This window comes from Nomascus leucogenys, chromosome 10 (genome assembly GCF_006542625.1).
Source record: "Nomascus leucogenys isolate Asia chromosome 10, Asia_NLE_v1, whole genome shotgun sequence".
Lineage (NCBI taxonomy): Eukaryota > Metazoa > Chordata > Mammalia > Primates > Hylobatidae > Nomascus > Nomascus leucogenys.
Genome location: NC_044390.1, coordinates 16624202 through 16643536, shown reverse-complemented (window position 1 = coordinate 16643536; position 19335 = coordinate 16624202). Strand labels below are relative to the sequence as shown.

Below are 19335 nucleotides of genomic sequence, written 5' to 3'. Positions count from 1 at the left end.
ATGAGCACTTGGTTTGGAATTCATCTCCATTTTCCTTAATATTTTTATATGCCCTATCCTTAAAATTTTCATTGTCCATTTTATAAAAGCAAGACTATTTCCTAGGGTCTCCACTGTTTCCCTAAAGGAATTTCTCCTCTTCTAGCTAAGTTAGCCTATCTTTCAGTTTATGTGTGTGTGTGTGTCTGTGTGTGTGTGTTTGTGTGTATGTTTTACTATGCCATGTGTCTCAAGCCTCTCCAATTTACCCTTGAATTCCTAATCAAACCAAACTAATAATCTACTCTCAGCATGAAATTCTGCAGTTGTCTTCCTATTTAGTCAGCAATAATTTCCTTGAGTTCTTTACTTAGAGTCCCTCAAAATGGCCTCTCTTTCTTGGTGCCTGATCCTTCTTTTGTTTAAAAGTAATTACATCTACCACAGATTGGGTTTCAATTCTGGTCTGAACTTATGTTATTTTCAAGCCCAAAGCCAATATAAAAACATGATGAAAAATGTTTAACAACTGTCTGGCAGGGAGAAGAACCCTGATTTGTAGGGTTTACTGATTTCAGTCGTGTAAAAATTCTCTGTGTTGCCAATTTCAGGCTACCGATATGTCATCAATCACCTCACAACGTTGCTGAGGATTTAACTATCTGCTTGCATGAGCTGATGCAAGCTGGCCTTAGCACACAACTGGGTGGCCCTTTCACCCGTGACAAGCCATAGAGCCAAGATACCCAAGATAAGTTTCCCTCAAGTTCTCTACATTGTATTCATTTTGCTTGAAAGCAAAATGGAATTTGAGACAGCAATATAGAGCTACATATGTAGGCCTACTTCTAAAAGTTTAAAACTAGAACCTCTGCTAGTGTTCAATAATTTATGTGGAACTCGGTAATGCCTTACAGCTTAAAATCAACCAGTGATGTTCTATCAATAATGGCTTAAAGATTTAATCCTGCCTCAGCCTGACCTCCAATACTTGGTCCAGATGTAGGATGAGGTCAAGATGCAGCAATGTGCATTTTCAAGGCCCCATGATTTGATTAAGATGTCACCTTGGCCAATGCCTTTGCTGAAACCTGCTGAGCAGTTGCTTTTGCTAAAAGAAGGGAGGGCAGGACGAGATGACGTATGTTTAAGATGTTCTGTGCAGTCCTGCCTTTTTAAAATCAGTCACACTCATGAGGCAAAGCTACATTAAGAAACCCACTAAGGTAAAAATCCACCCCCACCCGGCCACAGCCTAGCGTAATATCATCAAAGCATAGACCTATCCACCCTGCCCACACTGAAAGCCTCTTTATTCTACATTTTCTTTACTTTCACAAATTATATTTCTTATTTCTCAATCTTGGGATTCAAGAGGCCCAATAAATAGCATACATCTATACGAACCCATTTAAGAAATGAGACAAAGAAAGATGGCAGACAGACATCAAAATATCATCTTTTTACTGGTGAAACTGAACTGAAAAATATAACTTACATGTGTGGGCAAATGGGCTTCCTAATTCTGAACCCTAGAACCTAAGACATAGGCTGAGGTCACCTAGGGCAGTCCTCCCCACACCAACAGGGCAGGACTAGCCCGTATAATCCTTCTGGAAAGAAGCAGAGCATTGCATGCACTTCAGGCACAGAGGCACTCTCCTAAGAAAAAGTGAGAAAGAAGTCAAGCCATGCAGGTTCCTTTCCTTATGTCAAACTCACAAATAATTTACTCTTCTTCCTCTGGAGAAGAAAACATGAGAAGTTGCACGAGTCAATGTCCTTCTAATGGAGCAAAACATCATCAAAAGGGTTTTAACTTAACCATAAACAAGATATTGCTTCCCAATTTTTCCACTATTAAAAACAATGTTGCAATACAAATCCTTACACCTATCTCCTTATGCAATATGCAAGAGTATCCTTGGAAATATACCTAGAAGAGGATTTGCTGGGTCATAGTATATCATATGGTAAATACTGTTAAATTGCTCTCCACAGTGGTTGAACGAACCAATACTTCCACCATTAGAATATAAGTTTCCATTGATCTCTATCCTTGCCAACACTTGATGTTGTATGAATTTAAAAAAAAAAAAAAAGTCTCCTGGGGATGAAATGGTAACTCAATATAAAAATGGCTTTAATCTGTATTTCCATTTTCCAGGTAAAGTTGAATTTCTTCTGTGTTTACTTATCAACATTTCTTATCATATGATTTCCCCTTTCATTTTTTTTGTTTGTATTTGCATCATTTTGTTTGACTTCTTACCAATTTATAGTGGGCCTTTTTCTTTTTTTTTAAATTCTGAATGCAAATCTAATATCATAATATGTGTTGCAAATCTCTCTTTTTTGTATTTTCTGTTTTTCTCCCCTATACTCTATTTTAGAATTTGGCAGAGGAGGGTGGTAAGGTGGAGCTGAGATTTATTTTCCTGTTGACTCATTCACTCTTTTCCTGTATCTAAACATCTGTTTAATCCATCAATTTTTAAATATCAGCCAGAAGATATTATGGGAAGAAGAAAAAGAAACTTCAAGGCCAGGCATGGTGGCTCACGCCTGTAATCCCAGCAGTCTGGGAGGCCGAGATGAGCAGATTACTTGAGATCAGGAGTTTGAAACCAGCCTGACCAAGATGGTGAAACCCCATCCCTATTAAAAATACAAAAATTAGCCAGGTGTGGTGGTGCATGCCTGTAATCCCAGCTACTCAGGAGGCTGAGGCAGGAGAATCACTTGATCTGAGGAGGCAGAGGTTGCAGTGAGCAGAGATTATGCCACTGCACTCCAGCCTGGGCGACAGAGTGACTCCATCTAAAAGAAAGAAAAGAAAGAAAGAAAGAGAGAGAAAGAAAGAAAAAAGAAAAGAAAAGAAAAGAAAAGAAAAGAAAAGAAAAGCGAGGAGAGGAGAGGAGAGGAGAGGAGAGGGAAGGAAGGTAGGTAGGAAGGAAGGAAGGAAGGAAGAAAGGGAGGGAGGGAGGGAGGGAGGGAGGGAAAGAAAGAAAGAAAGAAAGAAAGAAAGAAAGAAAGAAAGAAAGAAAGAAAGAAAGAAAGAGAAAGAAAAGAAAGAAAGAGAAAGAAAAAGAAAGAAGAAAGAAAGAGAAAAGAAAGAAAGAAAGAAAGAAAGAAAGAAAGAAAGAAAGAAAGAAAGAGAAAGAAACTTCATATCAATCAAGTTTCTTCCTTGACTGTAACCCATAACCTCTGGATCTACTTCTTTCTTTAAATTCTTCCCTCATTTAGCTTCCCCTAACCGCTAATTCCCCAAAGAATTTGTCTCTGTCCCTAACTTATATTATCTATTCTGAAAAGCAAAGTCTTGAAGTTACGTAAACACTTAGAAGCTGATTTGAGGACTATTTTCACGTTTCCAAGCAGCATCTCAAAATATTCACTCATCAAAAGGGAGGATTTTGCTGTATGGTCAACAGCACATTGGTCTGGACTTGCCCAGCACTGCAGGAATTACAGTGCTCAAAGGAGAAAGTCCACAGTAGTCAGGACGAGTTGACTACCCTATTCTTTCACCACTAATATATGTATTTCACCAAAATTACTCTAACTGTTTTTTTAGGATAAATTTTTAGATATGGAATGACTAGATCAAAGTGATTTTATTGCTTACGGATTTTAGCAGGTATTGAAAAAAGTAGCTTTCTAATATAACTGAATCTATTTTTAATCCCATAGGCATTGACAATAGTTTCCAGACATTTTAAATGAGCCAGAATAGAACTGTCAGCAACATCAGAAAGCCAGAGTATATTGGAGACTTTACATTAACAGATGAGGACACTAAGGACTGTCTTCCATATTTGTAGGACGTTTAGCATCTCTGGCCCATAGGCGGAACCCTCTCCCTTCACTCCCTACTCACACGTGCCTCTCACTTTGACCATCTCACAAACATTTCTAGGGGTTAAAAACAATACCTTTCCATAAAAAGCACAATGTATACAGCACCACCTCCAACAATGTAAATACATTTACTTACCAGTTTTTCTGTACCAAACGCCGTATTAGACACTGTAGATCTGAAATAAATTTTAAAAAATTACTGCCTTTAAAATTTACTTATTTGGAGGAGACAAACATATAAACAATACTTAAAATATCTATAGCCTTAACTTTAACCTTTCCCAAACCATTATATAGTCTTAGTACACTGGAGAAAAAAAGAATAATAGATATTTTTTCCTCAATAGTAAAATAGAGTATTAGGGTATTTCTCTTCCAATTCCAACTCTCAAATTTGTTAATTTCCTAGATGTGGTTTTTGCACTACCGGCAATTATATCCATTATGAATCCATTTTACAATGAACTTAAATTTTAAAAAGAAATGATTCAAAACTTCAACATCTATTGTTTCAAAAATCATCTCTATGGTGTTGCTGATAATGTTTCTAATAGTGGGTCATGGGCTTTTTATCAAGTAAGTGGCTTTTATAGTTACGAAGGCTTGAAGGCTTGTTATAAACCAGAGGAAGCAGGTCAGAGTTCAATTCACTTTTGAAACTGGCCAGAAAACAGGCTTTGTGATGAGCATCTCTGTAGGTCTAACATATTCATACAGAAGTTGCCAACACAGATTGGAAAAAAAAGATACCCCACAAGAACCAGTGGAGTGGTTAAATCAGAAAAAATAAAATCAGCACGTGGGAGGAATGCACAACTTCACACTATTTGAACTTCACACTACTTGAGCTTCACACTATTTGAGTTTTAGACATATTCATCACTGCTTGTCTTTTCTTTTTCCTAAAAGTGGAAACTCCTGGAAAGCAGGGTTTCCTCAACTTCCCTAGAGCATCTAGCTGTGAAATTCGTGACCACTAGAGGGTTAAGAGTCAATTGAATATTCTAACTAGGAGTTGCTGATACTTCCATTTCAACCCGTGTAGTTGGTAATAATTCTAAAACATACTGCTCCCTTCCTGTGAGGAAAAGCCACCTTTCTGTAAACAAATGAATCCTTCTTTAATGATTGTGAAGTTTGGTGCCTCAGGGACACCCTCAGAAACAAGTTTTCTTTGCCCCAAACCGTAACTGTGGAAAGTGTGGGAGGTTGGCCTTCTTAAACTTAATCCTTTAGTAATAGGTTTTTCTTAAATTTGCCCTTTCTTCCAAAAGAGGAGTATAAAAAAACAAACGGTCTAGGGGCAGTAAGCCATAAACAATTCTAACTAAACATTTCATAGGACCCCAAATTGTAAATGTTTATAATATACTCATTCTTGGCTCCTATTTTTAGACCCTATTCAGACCCTATTTAGATCCTATATTTAGACCCTATACAGAAATTAGAGTCACAGACGTTAGGCATAAAGGATTAGGCTGTCTGTTCTCAGCCATCAACTTATCTCCTAATATGGCCAGTTGCTTTGCAAAAGCAAGAGTAGACTCAGCTATGGATGGATTCATACACATCCATCTTTGCTGAAAAAACTAACAGCTCAATGAGCACATACTTCTTGTGCTCTTTTAACATATGACAGATTCTATTAAATATTTTGCCATCTACCTGGCATGAAGCCATTAGGTAAACAATTCAAATAAACCAACATTTATCAAAAACTAACCTGCCACAGCAAATATCTACCATCGATTCTCAGTGAATTTGAGAGAATTGACAAGTAATATCACAAACAGCTCTACTGCCCAACCAGCTGTACATGCTGGGCGGGATTAAGGAAATGGGGCTAGCCAGTGCCATTGTTTGAGATCCAAAACAACCTCATGGAGTATTTTGAGGAATGCTCCAAGGTCCCACCAGAGCCATCTTCTCACTTACCCGGTGTGAAAGTCCCACCAATAAAGTTGACTCTCCTGAGACCGTCAATAAAGATGTATTTGTTGAATTTGTTTGCGTTTCTGTATTTCCCTAAGTAGATTAGAAGCTGCTTGATAGCTGCATGAAAGGTATTCATGAGTGTTTGCCTAATTAATTAATAGAATGTATTTGTATCCGATTATTTCTAGAAGACCTTGTTAAAGTGTTATCTGCGGAGCGAGAGACTCCTGAAGGCTCACAGTGTTTCTTTCTCCCACTGCAGCTTTTGAGCTCTTGACTCCTCAGAGCCTGAGAGTCTCATGGCAGCTGTTGTTTGAATTCATTTCTTCCCTGAGTCCCCAGAACTGACAGATCAACTATTTCTAAAGGCAGGGAGGAGGGACAGCCATTGGTGGTCAGTTTGACAGACATAACGTGTGTCCAGAGCTACAGTTTGCTTCTCTTCCTCTTCACCTTCTAGTCTCTCAGAAAGGTTTCCAGAATTCTTTAAAATAATGAACAGAGAACCAATCTGCATGAGCAAGTCGTTGGATAAGCACCAAGGCTTATTGTCATAATTCTCTTCATTTTGTCACAAACCCTAACAACAACTCAGGAAGGAAGATATTATCTCATTCTACACTGGAGAAGCATAAAGGCTCAAAGAGAGGTTGACTCGCTTACCTAAGGCCACCCAGCAGGCAAGTGACGGAGCCAGGCTTTAAACTCAAGACTGTCTGACTCCAAAGTCTTCTCCACTTTTCGTCATTTGGGGCCAATGCCTTGCCTAAGTCTCAGTTTCATTTGTATCTTGAGGATTTCATATTACATAACTTTGAGTGTTCTTCCCAGTGAACCCTTCAGAATTTATGTTTCATTATCTCATTTTCCAGCACTTGAGCATCCACTTGACCCCTGACAAAATTGAGACCCAGAGAAGTGAATTGACTTGCCTAAATTCAGTGAGCACCTCCCTCATTGTAGCCCCTGGCCCAGAGCCTATGTTCTAACATCCATCCCCAGTCTCTTTAACATCTGACATCCTTAACCTGGCCTATCAGGCCCTAATCTTTCTGGCTTTTCTGAATGCCATTTTCCCGTTTATTTTTTACAGTCTGACCATAATGATTGCCTGGTCTACCTATCCTTACCCTCTGTTTCCACCCCCAAACCTTTGAATTGGGATAACACCAACTTATTCTTTAGGTCTCATTTCAGATATCACTTCCTAGGAGTAAGTTTTTTTAGCTACCCTCTCCTCTACCCCACACATAGCGTTGCCAGATAAGATATAGGAGCCCAGTTGAATTTGAATTTTGGATAAACAATGAATAAGCTTTTTTATGTGTGTCCCAAATACTGCATGAAGCATAATTACACTAAATGGTTCATCGTTTATCTGAGATTCTAATAAATTGGTGTCCTGTGTTTTTATTTGCTAAGTCTGGCAACTCTAAAACACTTTCAAATGAGATCTTTTCTTCTTGTTATACACTCTTAAGAGTACCATGGGCTCCTCTTTCATAATTGTTAATAAAATTATAAGTAATAATTTTTTATGATGCTTTGCTTACAGATGGCCTCTGTGCCACTCTAGACTTGCTCCAAGACTGTGTCTATTTTGTTAACCATCTGATGCATAAATAAGAAAGAAAGGAAGAAAGAGAGAAAGAAAAAGAAAAGAAAGAAGAGAAAGAAAGAAAGAAAAAGAAAGAAAGAAAGACAAAAGAAAGAAGGAACAAAGAGAAAAGGGAGGGAGGGAGGGAGAGAGGGGAGGGGAGTGGAGGGGAGAGAGGAGAATAAGAGTTATCTCAGTTTTCTCTTTGGTTAGTGAGAGTTCACATTAACATGTGTGTAACTTATCATGATAGCAACAGGCATTTTAGGCTCATTGAACTAGAACCCAGGCACTGCTCTTATGTGCAATAGCTTCATTCCTTTTTCATTCTTTTTCTCTCCTTCCTTTACTTACCCCAGCATCTATTGATGTTCTGGAAAATACCTTTATTTTTAAGAGAGAAAAGATGAGTTTTGGTGTTGGGAGACAGTGCTCCACAAATATTTTCATGTTTCCTCATGGTCAGAGCTTTATGAACAAACAACACTGAACAAAGAACATTTGACTGAATATCAAATGTGTTAGTCCATTTGGGCTGCTATAAGAAAGTACCATAGACTGGGTAGCTTATAAACAATAGAAATTTATTTCTCACAGTTCTGTGGGCTGAGAAGTCCAAGATCAAGGTGCCAGCATATTCAGTGTCTGGTTAGGGCATCTGCTTTCTGGTTCATAGATGGTGCCTTCTCCCTGTGTCCTCACATGGTGGCAGGGTAAAAAAGCTCCTTCAGGTCCTTTTATAAAGACTCTAATCCCATTCACGAGGCCTCCACCTTCATCCTCTAATCACCTCCCAAAGGCCCCACTTTCTAATACTGTCACTTTAGGATTAGGATTTCAGCACATGAATTTTGAGGTTACACACATTTTTGGACCATAGTATGAAACCTAAAGATAGAGAACTCAGGATTTTTCTGTCCCTGAAACCATTTGTTTACAGTCTAGGGTGGTAAAATAAAAACCCTCCCATCTTCTCCACAAAATAATTTTTTTTTTCCATTCGAGAGTAAAGTATTTCTTCTTCCTCTTTCCAGAAGAAAACATGGATGGATGTCCCATAAACTTCCAAACTTTATAACTTCAGGGTTCCTCTTCTCCTGTGGAGCCAATGCCACTGCACATGCAGTGACATCAAGCCCTCATTGTGTTGCTTTGTGAGAACGTGGCATGCAAAACCTGGTCAGATATAAAGTTATATATATATTACACACCTCACACATGTGTGCATGCACACACACACATAAATATATATATATATATACACAAACATATATACATATTGTGGCAGGCTAACTTTTTAGCTTGCAAATAGGGTAATATCTCAGATCTTTCTCAGTTTGGACTTAGCATTTTCAGTGTACTTGCTTGGAGGAAAGAGGAATAGGTAGCATGAACTAGTGTGGTTATGTTTTCTATTCAGGTACTTTGAGGTCAGAGGTCACATACCAAACAAAACTGCCCAAAGGAAGCATTGTGAGACATTGGGCACATGTAGGGCAGTGTCTTCCAGGCTCAGGTTCAGGCAATACATTTATCATTGAGCAGCAAAGGATGATATTCTCCCTATTTCTGTACAAAAGCCAGATCATTCTGGTTTCTCAAAACAGAACAATTATGGCACATTTGAATATAGCATGTTTGAAAAAGCTGGTTTTTTCCAGCCTTTTACAGAAAGACAAGGGTTGTATAAAGACTAGGGGTCTTGCCTGCTGCTTGCAAATTTCTGGCAGCCCTGAATTCCCTGGCTTCTGACCTGCCACTTGTCCATGAACTCTCTCTCACTCCTGAGTCCCTCTCGGTGATTACTGCCTTTGGATTTTGGTTCCCTTTGACTTTACTTCTCCTGGGGCTATGGATTCTTGAGTGTTCTCTCCTTGGCTTTAAGTACTGCATTCTACCACTACCTCCATTCCAATGCTACACCCTACTTCCACCCCATACAGAGTGCAGTGCCCTGGGCCTTGGCCTGTCTAGTAGGAGGCACTGGACAGAAATTACTAAGTGAGATTGTTTGTCTGGCTAGCAGTGCCTTGCTAGGTGACTAAGGCCAAGTCACTTACCTATCTGAGGTTCAATTGTCTCATTTATTTAATCCAGCCTCAGGAACTGGATTAAACAATCAATAAAGAGGCCACTGTTATGCCTCAGACAAATGATGATGAGTTTGCCAAAACAAATGCACCTACTGTTACTTCAATACACAACAAACCAAGCTGCATCATGAGCTATTAGACTCTCACTTACACTGGGAAAGAGGGAGATTCCAGGAGAGTGAAGAAGAAAAATAACAGCAGAGAGAGGAGTTAAGTGCACCAAAAAAGAACATCAATGTTTCAAACCACATCTTGAGCTGTCCATTTTTTCTCAATAGTTTCCCTTAGGCCAATCACCAACTTGCCTTGGGAAGTGAATTGGCTCCATGGCAACAAGAAAAATTATACCTGAGGAAAATTTTGCAAAGCTAAACCCAAGAGAAACAGTGCCAAGCAAACACTAAATAGTTTCAAAAGCATTTTATTCTGCCCATGGTAATTTCCTGAGTATATATTGCAAGATCAACGCCCTCTATACCTCCTCTGAATACCCTCCTCACTGTGTTCCATTGTAGAAGGATCTTAAGTCATATAGACCCCAAAACTCTGTTCTACAGAACATCAACATCTACAAAAATAGGTTAGTATATAATTCCATGGGTGGGGAAAGGATGCTGTGATAATAGATGCTGGAAAACACTAAAGTTTTTGGGATTCACAATGCACCTTAGCCCACTAAAGAATCTGAAAAGACTTTCAGGGAAAAACTTGTACAACTTATCTGGGTTCCTTATATGCTATTAGATCCCTAGAACTCTTCCATTTCACAGGAACATATATTTTGAGAAATTTTATTGTGGATGCTATATTAATTTTCTAGGGTTGCTTTAACAAATTAGCAACAATTGGGTGGCTCAAAACAACACATATTTATTCTGTCACAGTTCCGGAGGCCAGAAGTCTCAAACTAAGGTGTTGGCAAGTGCATACTCCTTCCAAACACTAGGAAGGAATCCATTCCTTGTTTCTTCCAGCTTCTGATGGCCCCAGGGGCTCCTTGGCTTGTGGCTGCACCATTCAAACTTCTGCCTACATGGTCACATTGCATCCTCCCCTTCTGTTTCTCTCCACTTATCAGAATACATGCAATTGCATCTAGGCCCCTCTCAGACAATCCAGGATAAGCTCCTTGTCTCCATATCCATTTAAGGTCATATTTCTTCTTAACACGTAAGGTTATATTCACAGGTTCCAGGAATTAGGGTGCAGACATATGTTTTTAGTGACCACCATTTAACACATTACACATGTTAATGGATAAGCATCAAAATGATAACTTCAACTTGATTCAATTTAATTCTACTCAGCCATCATCTGATGAGCCTATAGTATGTACCAAGCACTGTCTTAGGCCAGATCATAAAATGATTCAAAGCCTAATTATTACCTGTAAGCAATTTACATCCCAGTGGAGGAAATGGACATGACAGTGGACTAATACCATGCAGAGTGATAGGTGCTTATAAAGTTATAATCAAAGCAGAACTGAGGAAGGGATTACTTCTTCCTAGGGAAGTAGGGAGAGCTTTCCAGAGGAGGAGATCATTCCGTTGAGATTTGAAGAATGAGTAACAGTTCCCCAGGCAGAGCACCAAGGGAATTTCAGGTGGAGGAAACACCATGATCAAACATACAGATCATGGTGATAGAAGAAACTTGTGAAGATAAAATGAAAAAATGCATGCAGAGCTACTAGCACAATACTTGGCACTCAGTAACGTTACCTGTTTTTCCTAAACTAAAGAGGGTAGAAGCAGGAGATGAGGCCGAAGTCTTAGGCAGGCACCAGACTGCTTTAAACTTAGTCTGGTGTATTTGTGTCTTTGTGTATATCCATATGAATATGGAACAGGGCCATAGAGAGGAACTTAGAGAAGGTTCCATAAGAATGGGGTTTAGAAAATTATGTATGCAAATAGAAATAAAAACCAGTAAACTTCAGCCAATAGACAGTTATTTTGGAAGAAAAACAATGGATTTAGTCAATAGCTAGATGGTTGGTTGACTGAATTTATTCATTAAAGCAAACAAACACACACGCACAATAGTTAGTCTGCAGATACTTCCACAGTAATTGGGGAGCAGTTGCATCACTTACATGGAACTTAATTTTTTTGGTCATGCCTCAGTACATGCTCTCAAAAGCCTCATGGAGCAGTGTTATGCCCAGTGTTGAGAGCCTGGCACTCAAATGGCACTTTAGAATGCTTGTTTCTAGTAATAGTCTCCACCTTGATGAATGACCTTATTTTAATGACATTGGTATGTTGGCTGGGATGGAACTGGAGCTGGATCTGCCAACCTCTGTTGCCAGTGAGACATTTCTCACCTGGTAACCATCATTTGCAAGGGCCTCGAGTTCATGAAGCTAAATTTTGATAGAAACAACCGAGTTTTCCCATGAGTTCTTGGGTGACCTTTTAGGTCTCAGCTCAAATTTCATTTCCTCAGAGATCTCCATTACATCTAAAATAGCCCCACTTTGACTCCAGTTTATCTTTACTACTGCACTCTGTGCTTTACCCAAACTACACCTATCACAGTCTATAATATCTGGTTCAGTCATGTTTCCATGTGTTTATTTTTACTTTCTCATCTTCTACTAGAATGTAAATTCTAAGGCCAGTACCTCCTCTGTCTTGTTCAACTTTATAGTCCCTACACATGGAATAGGACCTGGCATAGTTGTTGGTCAATAAATATTTCTCAAATAAATGAGTGAATGAAGACTGGAATCAGGGAATAATTAAACCGATAAAGGGGTCAGAATGGATGCTATAGGAAATAAAAGGTAATGAAATATTCCCTTTTAGGAGTTGGATCAACCACTTCAGAATAAGTAACATAGCACAGAAAAAAATTAGGTGTAAATGGTCACTCATGGAATGAGCTCTCCCTTGAACTTTTTGAAGGAGTTCCCACAATAACTTTACCTTTGACATTTAGCAATTGTCCATATTCTGTTTGTGAGGAATGTTTTGTACAGGGAAGAGCCAGATTGGATCTCTCAAGACCTGATCTTCATGATGCAAACAAACTTCTAGGGGCATTTTTCTAAAAAATAAAAGAGTTCATCTTACTTGCAAAAAAAATGATAGAGATTAAACAGTATTGCTTGACTCCCATAAATAAGTGCAAATCATACTTACTGAAACTTAAAAAGAGTAAGTTCTAAATTGATTATTTAACTAAGATAATAGGAAGCAGTGAGTATTTCAAAACATAGCCCAAGTTTCTGACATAGAGGAATTAGCCTCTAGGAGCCTGACATTTTATGAGTGACTGCATTAACCTAAGTGACAATTGAAGATCATGGAGCTGCACAGAGGGTAATGGCACAACTTGCCCTAAGGAAAGTAATTTATTCCAAGAACAATTCTAGAAGATTATACTTAAAATATGCTGTGGCTATCCCAAACATGAGATGGTAGATAATTACAGGCAGTAAAGATTAACCAAAAATAAAGTCATACAAGATGGACTTCATTTCTACTTTTATGACAGTTGCTTGTATCTCTCCTGATATTGTGCCTTTAAGCCTCTGAACTTGACCCTATCTTCTGGGATTATGCCTAAAGATTGGGTCCTTAGCCAAACAAGGCAGGCTTGAGACAATTACACCAGGAGGTCAAGCTTCTTTCATGGGAATTTAGCAAGGCTTTTAACCACTTCTCATGAATAGTTTTAGGCAAAATTAAGGCATGTAGGCTGTTGGATTAATTTCTTTGAATACATCCGCTCAGCAAAATATTAAGTAATATATTAGGTATCAAAACGTTGGAGAGATCTGTACTACAGAACCTCAGCTTTCTGAACTTGACTCCCTTCTATCCAGTATGTTTAATGAACATATAAATGAAGACACAGACAGCATGTGTACCAATCTTGCAGACACCAGAAAACTAGAGTACCTTCTCAGGTATTAACCAGCATTCAAAAAACTGGCAGAAGGGTCAAAACTGAACAATTCAATGCTTCAGTTTAAAGGAAACGTTTAACTGCAGGTTAAATAGAACAGATCTAAGCAACAGTTCTTGGGGAAAAAAGACAAAGAGTTTTAGTTACCTGCAAATTCCATATGAACTAGAAGCAACAGGGTTTGTAGAATAAAGTATGCATTCACAACCATCTAGCACTGTAATTTCAAAGCTAAATAAGACCAAGCCTGGCTTAATTAATATTTTTGAGTGAATGAACAAAGGAACAATTTAATAAATGAGATAACTAAAAAGTAATTTTAAGGTTTTACTAGGCAAAACTGGTCATTCAAAGAGTTGTATCAAGTATTTCTTCACAATTGTAGCTGTAAATATTCGATAGGTTGCTTTATAAAGTAGTAAATTCCGCAAAGTTGGCCTTATAAAAGTAAATGGTGCCCTACCTTACAAAGAAGCTTTGAATTGCACAAGGGAATTGGGCCGGATGACTTCCAATGCTCTCTCCATCTTAGGATTCTCTTGAAATATTTTTCACCGAGAGATGGTAGAGATGACATCCACAAAAGAAGGGATTTCTTTTCCCAGACCAGAAGGGAATCTGGTGAGCACTCTTCTTCACCCTAGGACAAAAAGAGAGGGAGAGAGGAAAAAAAAAACCATAGGGGTTAAGTTACAATGACCTAGATAAAATCCTAGCTCTTCCGCCATAGAATTGTAAACTTTGAACATGTTAGTTATCTCTCTTAAGTCCAGGTCTTCTTGTCCATAGATTGGGAATAATATTATTCACTAGACAAGATGGTGTCCTGGCAGAAGAAGATAAAGAATATAGCATCTAGCATTAACTAAATGTGCAACAGCTAGTGTTCAAGGTGAAATCTATGTGTTCAAGCATAGGTCATGGCTGAGTGAGTCCCTGGGGGCAGTTACTTGTCTCTTGTCCTGCCCTTCTGAAAAAAAATGCATCAAATTGCATTTATTTTGTATGTTGTACATCCTATTATAGATATTTCTTTCTTTCTAAGATTGGCTTAGCTTTTCTCATTTGCCTCGTATAAAGGCCTTGATCTTTAAAACATAAACACCCACAAAGAGACAGAGAGAAAGAGACAGGTAGAGAGAGAGAGAGATTTTTTGAAACCCTGAAGTTAATTTTATTTTGGAAATAAATGTGTTCACCAAGTCAAGCCAGTCACAGATAAGCATTTCCCTCGATCATTTACAATTAAAATTTCCTCAAAACTAAGATTCAGACTATATTTGCAAGGTTGTAAAGATACGGTTTCTCTTGGGCACACAGATTTTGCAACTCAGCAAGCTTCAGAGGAATACCTGAAAGTTAATCACAACTTGGATATACTTTTGCATTTCCTTTGCATGAGCATTACATTTTGAAAAACAAGAATCAGCATGTTTGCTAGGTAAAATACAAAATGTTTTTAAAATATAGTTTCTGTTAAACATCTCACAAGTCCTTCTGAGATCATTTTCAGAGTGATGAACTCCTCTTAAGACAGAAATATAGTAAGTTGTCTCTAGAAGAGAATAACTAAATTTCATGTACATTGACGCAGACAGCCACAGAGGGGAAGATAAATAATATCGCTATCATGCTAAGCAACTGAGTGGATCAACACTCCCTGCAACTCTCCTCTCATTACTGAGAGACTGTTTTGGCTGTGAAAGTGCACACGATTCTGAAATTCCAGGTAAATGGAATCAGCTGTCATGGCAGAAACAAAGGACAACGAAATTGACATTTGTTGGCACTGTGCAAAGCACTGTGTTTTCTAATTTAATCCTCAGGACAAATCTATGAGGTAAGTTGCATTGGCCTCATTGTAAAGATAAGTTATTTGAGGGCTGCTGAGGTTAAGTGACTTTTTCAAACCAGGCTGACTTTTCAATATTTCTTACTCACTGTGGTGGATAAGCATAAGAAAATGTTCGTCCTTAGATTCATTACTGATTTTTTTTCCTGCTGTTGAAATAATTATTTTACTTTGCATCAAACATCTTTGAGTCTATTGTCAGGTATTTCTCATCCACATTTTTATTTTAAAATCAGGGCCAATGCATTCCATTCCTAGATATTTACTCGAAGAATTGAAAACAGATACTCAAATAAATACATGTAACTCATGCTCACAGCAGCACAATTCACAATTGCCAAAAGGCAGAAACAGCCTTAATGTTCATCAACAGATGAATAGATAAACCGACTGTGGGACATATATATAATCTATTGTGTATATATCTACAAAACAGAATAATATTCAGCCATAAGAAGAAATGAAGTACTGATAACATGCTATGATATGGCTATATCTACAAAACATGTTGAATGAAAGAAGCGAAACACAAAACATCACGTATTGTATGATTCCATGTATGTGAAATGCTGTATCCAGAATTGATAAATCTATAGAAACAGAATGCAGATTGACAGTGGTCAGGGCTGTGGAGGAGGGGGTAACAAGAAAAAATGTTTGATGGGTAATGGACTTTACTTTGGGGTGATGGAAATGTTTTGGAACTAGATAGAAGTAGGTGATGGTTACACTGAGTTGTCCACCTTAAAATGATTGATTTTATGTTTTATAAATTTCATCTCAATGAAATTTAAATCAATTATAAATTGATCTTTTAAAGTCAGAACTAATGACCTTTCATCCAAGATTGCTGCTGAGGGCTCTTCTGTTTTTTCTTTTCGAGAGGGAGTCTTGCTCTGTCGCCCACGCTGGAGTGCGGGAGCGATCTCGGCTCACTGCAACCTCCGCCTCCGGGGTTCAGGCGATTCTCCTGCCTCAGGCTCCCTAGCAGCTGGGATTCCAGGTGTGCGGCACAGTGCCCGGCTAATTTTTGTATTTTTAGTAGAGATGGAATTTCGCCATGTTGGCCAGCCTGGTATTGAACTCCTGACCACAAGTGATCCATCCGCTCAGCCTCCCAAGGTGCTGAGATTACAGGAGTGAACCACCACGCCCAGCAGCTGAGGGCATTTTCTTTGTTAAGGAAAGTAATAGTGATGATCAGATTTGTAATTTTCTTGTATTAAATGCCTAGAACTCTACAGTCAACAGATGGCGCTCTAGTTCCAATTGTTACAGAAGTTCTCTGCCCATCCAAAAGCAAAGGGTGGTTTTCACCAATGAAAAGAGAATAAACACTGTGCTTTAACTTTTTTACGTAGCTAGAAAAAATAAATAATGCGTCTTAATTCCTTTCAGAAATTACTTTCAACTCAATTATGAAGTTAATATTAGACAGCGACTTTTAGAACAGAAGTCACACTTGAAAATATTATGCGGATCAAAACAGCAGATAGAGTTTTAAAAAGCAACAGTTTTACAAGCAGATAGACCTGGATTCTAATTTAAACCCTACCATTTGCTCACTGTGCGTCCTTGAGTAATTTGCTGAATCTCTTTGAATCTCAGTTTCCTCTTCTGCAAAATTTTGACAATAATACCTACTTCTGAAGGTAGTTTTGACAATTAGAAATAATGTCACATGCTTTGCAAAACATTTAGTATGTAGTAACTACTCAGAAAGATATAGTTATTCTAATTAGTGACAGAGAACATACAAACATACAGGTAGGATTACTCTGCCTTAGATCATCTGTGTTTGAATGAGTTTGAAGCATCAGAGTTCTAGTTGTAAATTCTGAGTAAGCTGAAAGTGTTATATGGTTATGCTTCCTCTAAACCAATCATTGAAGTGATGCCATATTAATATGGCAGAAAGCTTGTAATATATTTTTAGGTAGAGAGAAAAAAACAGATTGTAAAATGGTAATACAGTGTCATCCCAATTTTGTTTAAAAACAGTATACATCTGGTAGGATATAAACCAAAATGTTAAGGTTAGTTATCACTGGTTTATGAGACTATAGTTTATTTCTATATTTTTAATACTTTTCTGCATTTTTAATATTTTCTATAATAAATAAGTATTCATTTTTCATGACAAAAAGAAATGTCATGTAATAATATGAAGTCAAACATATGTCAAATATTGATACTGCAGAAGTTTTCTTTTGTGAACCAATTGAATCCATAGAAGGACCGCTCTCAGAGCTCAAACACAGTGCTCCAGGGCGCTACCTGCTGCTTAGAATTCTCCATAGGAGAAAAGAGAAAAAGAAAAACCAAGCCCAGTTATGCTTCTCTGTGCCAGTTTTTCAAGCCAGCATATATAGAAGTATCTAGAAGATATACAAATGATTAGGAAGCAGGAAGTTCAGTCAGCCACATTATTTAGGATCATGTCAAACACATCCCTAAAAATTAAAAAGTAACACTGATTTCAGTATTTCTTATTAATCTTAATTCATGAGACAAGGCCTTTGTATCAATTCATAATAAATTTAGGAGTATTCGTGAAAAATTTTAAACACAATATATATTTTGACCAACAACCCCACTTCCTGGACACTGACCTATAGAAAGACACATTTGTGTACCAAGTTTCATGGCCAAGAATTGTACAGGAAAACATTGTAAGAACAAAGATTTCCACTAAAGGGGAAATGATTTTAACATTATGAGACATTTATACTATGTAATGCTATGCGTCTGCTAAACAGAATGCTATAGACTTCTACATATGGACATGGAATGATCTCCTACACATATTAACTGTAAGAAAAATAAGCAAATTCCAGAACTACTTCCCAAATAAACCCCTTTTATGTTTTAATAAATCTATATGTGTGCATATATTTGTATATTTATATATGTAAATACATAGAAATATTGAAAAGATCTAGAAAGATAAATACCCAATTATTAACAATGATTATGTCTAGGAAAGGTAGTTTTTAAAACTTTATGTTTTCTGAATTGTTTTAATTCTTTCGTACACACACATTTCCATTTATAAACTTGAATTCAGTTGAACTCTTGGCAGAGATGGAAGACATGGTGTCCATCTAGCCACAGAGACATAACTGATAGCTCAGACTGGTAGGAGAATCAATTAACTCACTCATTCAACAAACATTTATTAAATATTTACAAGATGCCAAGCCTATGCTAGAAACTGTAGGTGCAAAAATGAAAATAGTAAAACACTGTCTCTGTCTTCACATTTTCCAAGAAGGTACACATACCTCATTAAAAAAATCTGGATTTTCACTTGTTCTTTATCTTATATGTTTTTTATAAACTTAGTAGAAACAATGGTTTCTTAGTGTTGCAGAAAACGCAGTAATGAATCATTAACAATGAATCAACAGTGGCTCGAGGAAACATCTTTATGACTTACATCATTAAGATTTGAAGAACTGATTCCGCTCCCACCTCCTAACATATACCCTTCTTCTACCCCTAAGCTCACAGTTGATGCCAAAATCTCTTCATTTTGAGTTACACAGAGACAGGAGCAGTGACGCAAGCTACGTGAAGTCTACTAAACCCACTATTGCCCTCTCGGTAAACCATTATGAATGCAGCAACAGGAAGGACCACAAGATGGCAGACTGGAGACGAGTCACGGAGCCTACAGCAGGCGATGAGGTGCTACAGCCAATGGAACCCCGTAGCCCTGGCATCTGAAGAGAGACTGGGAACGGCTTTATAGTTCTGTTAAATGGAGGGATCAGAGCGAAGAACAATTTTAGCACCACTCTAGTGCTTGCTCACATCTCTTAGTGTTCTATTTAGTTGTTTTTACCATCTAAAAAAAAACCATGTTCATCTCTTCTTCCCACCCCAGATAGACGGTCATACTCATCAAAATCAATCATACTTTCTATTTTAGTATGATTGAGTAGTAGAATTTCTAAATTGGACAAGATCTCCCCAGATTTGAGGATGAGGTACTTCATGCATAGGGAGAAGGCAGAAAGATAGATAGGGACCTGGTGGGACAAAGAAGCCCAAGTCCACATTGCCATAAGGAAAGGCCCTTTTCATGGTGTATG

The 19335-nt window shown here is 37.9% G+C and overlaps 1 long non-coding RNA gene across 1 annotated transcript; it reads right to left on the bottom strand.

Moving 5' to 3' along the window:
• Positions 1 to 10319: 10319 nt before the first annotated feature.
• LOC100588573 lies at positions 10320 to 18820 on the bottom strand. Its single transcript, XR_178811.3, has 3 exons — positions 18678 to 18820; positions 13850 to 14026; positions 10320 to 12522 (listed from the first exon to the last, which is right to left on the bottom strand). It is a non-coding gene; the product is annotated as an uncharacterized LOC100588573 (long non-coding RNA).
• Positions 18821 to 19335: the final 515 nt, after the last annotated feature.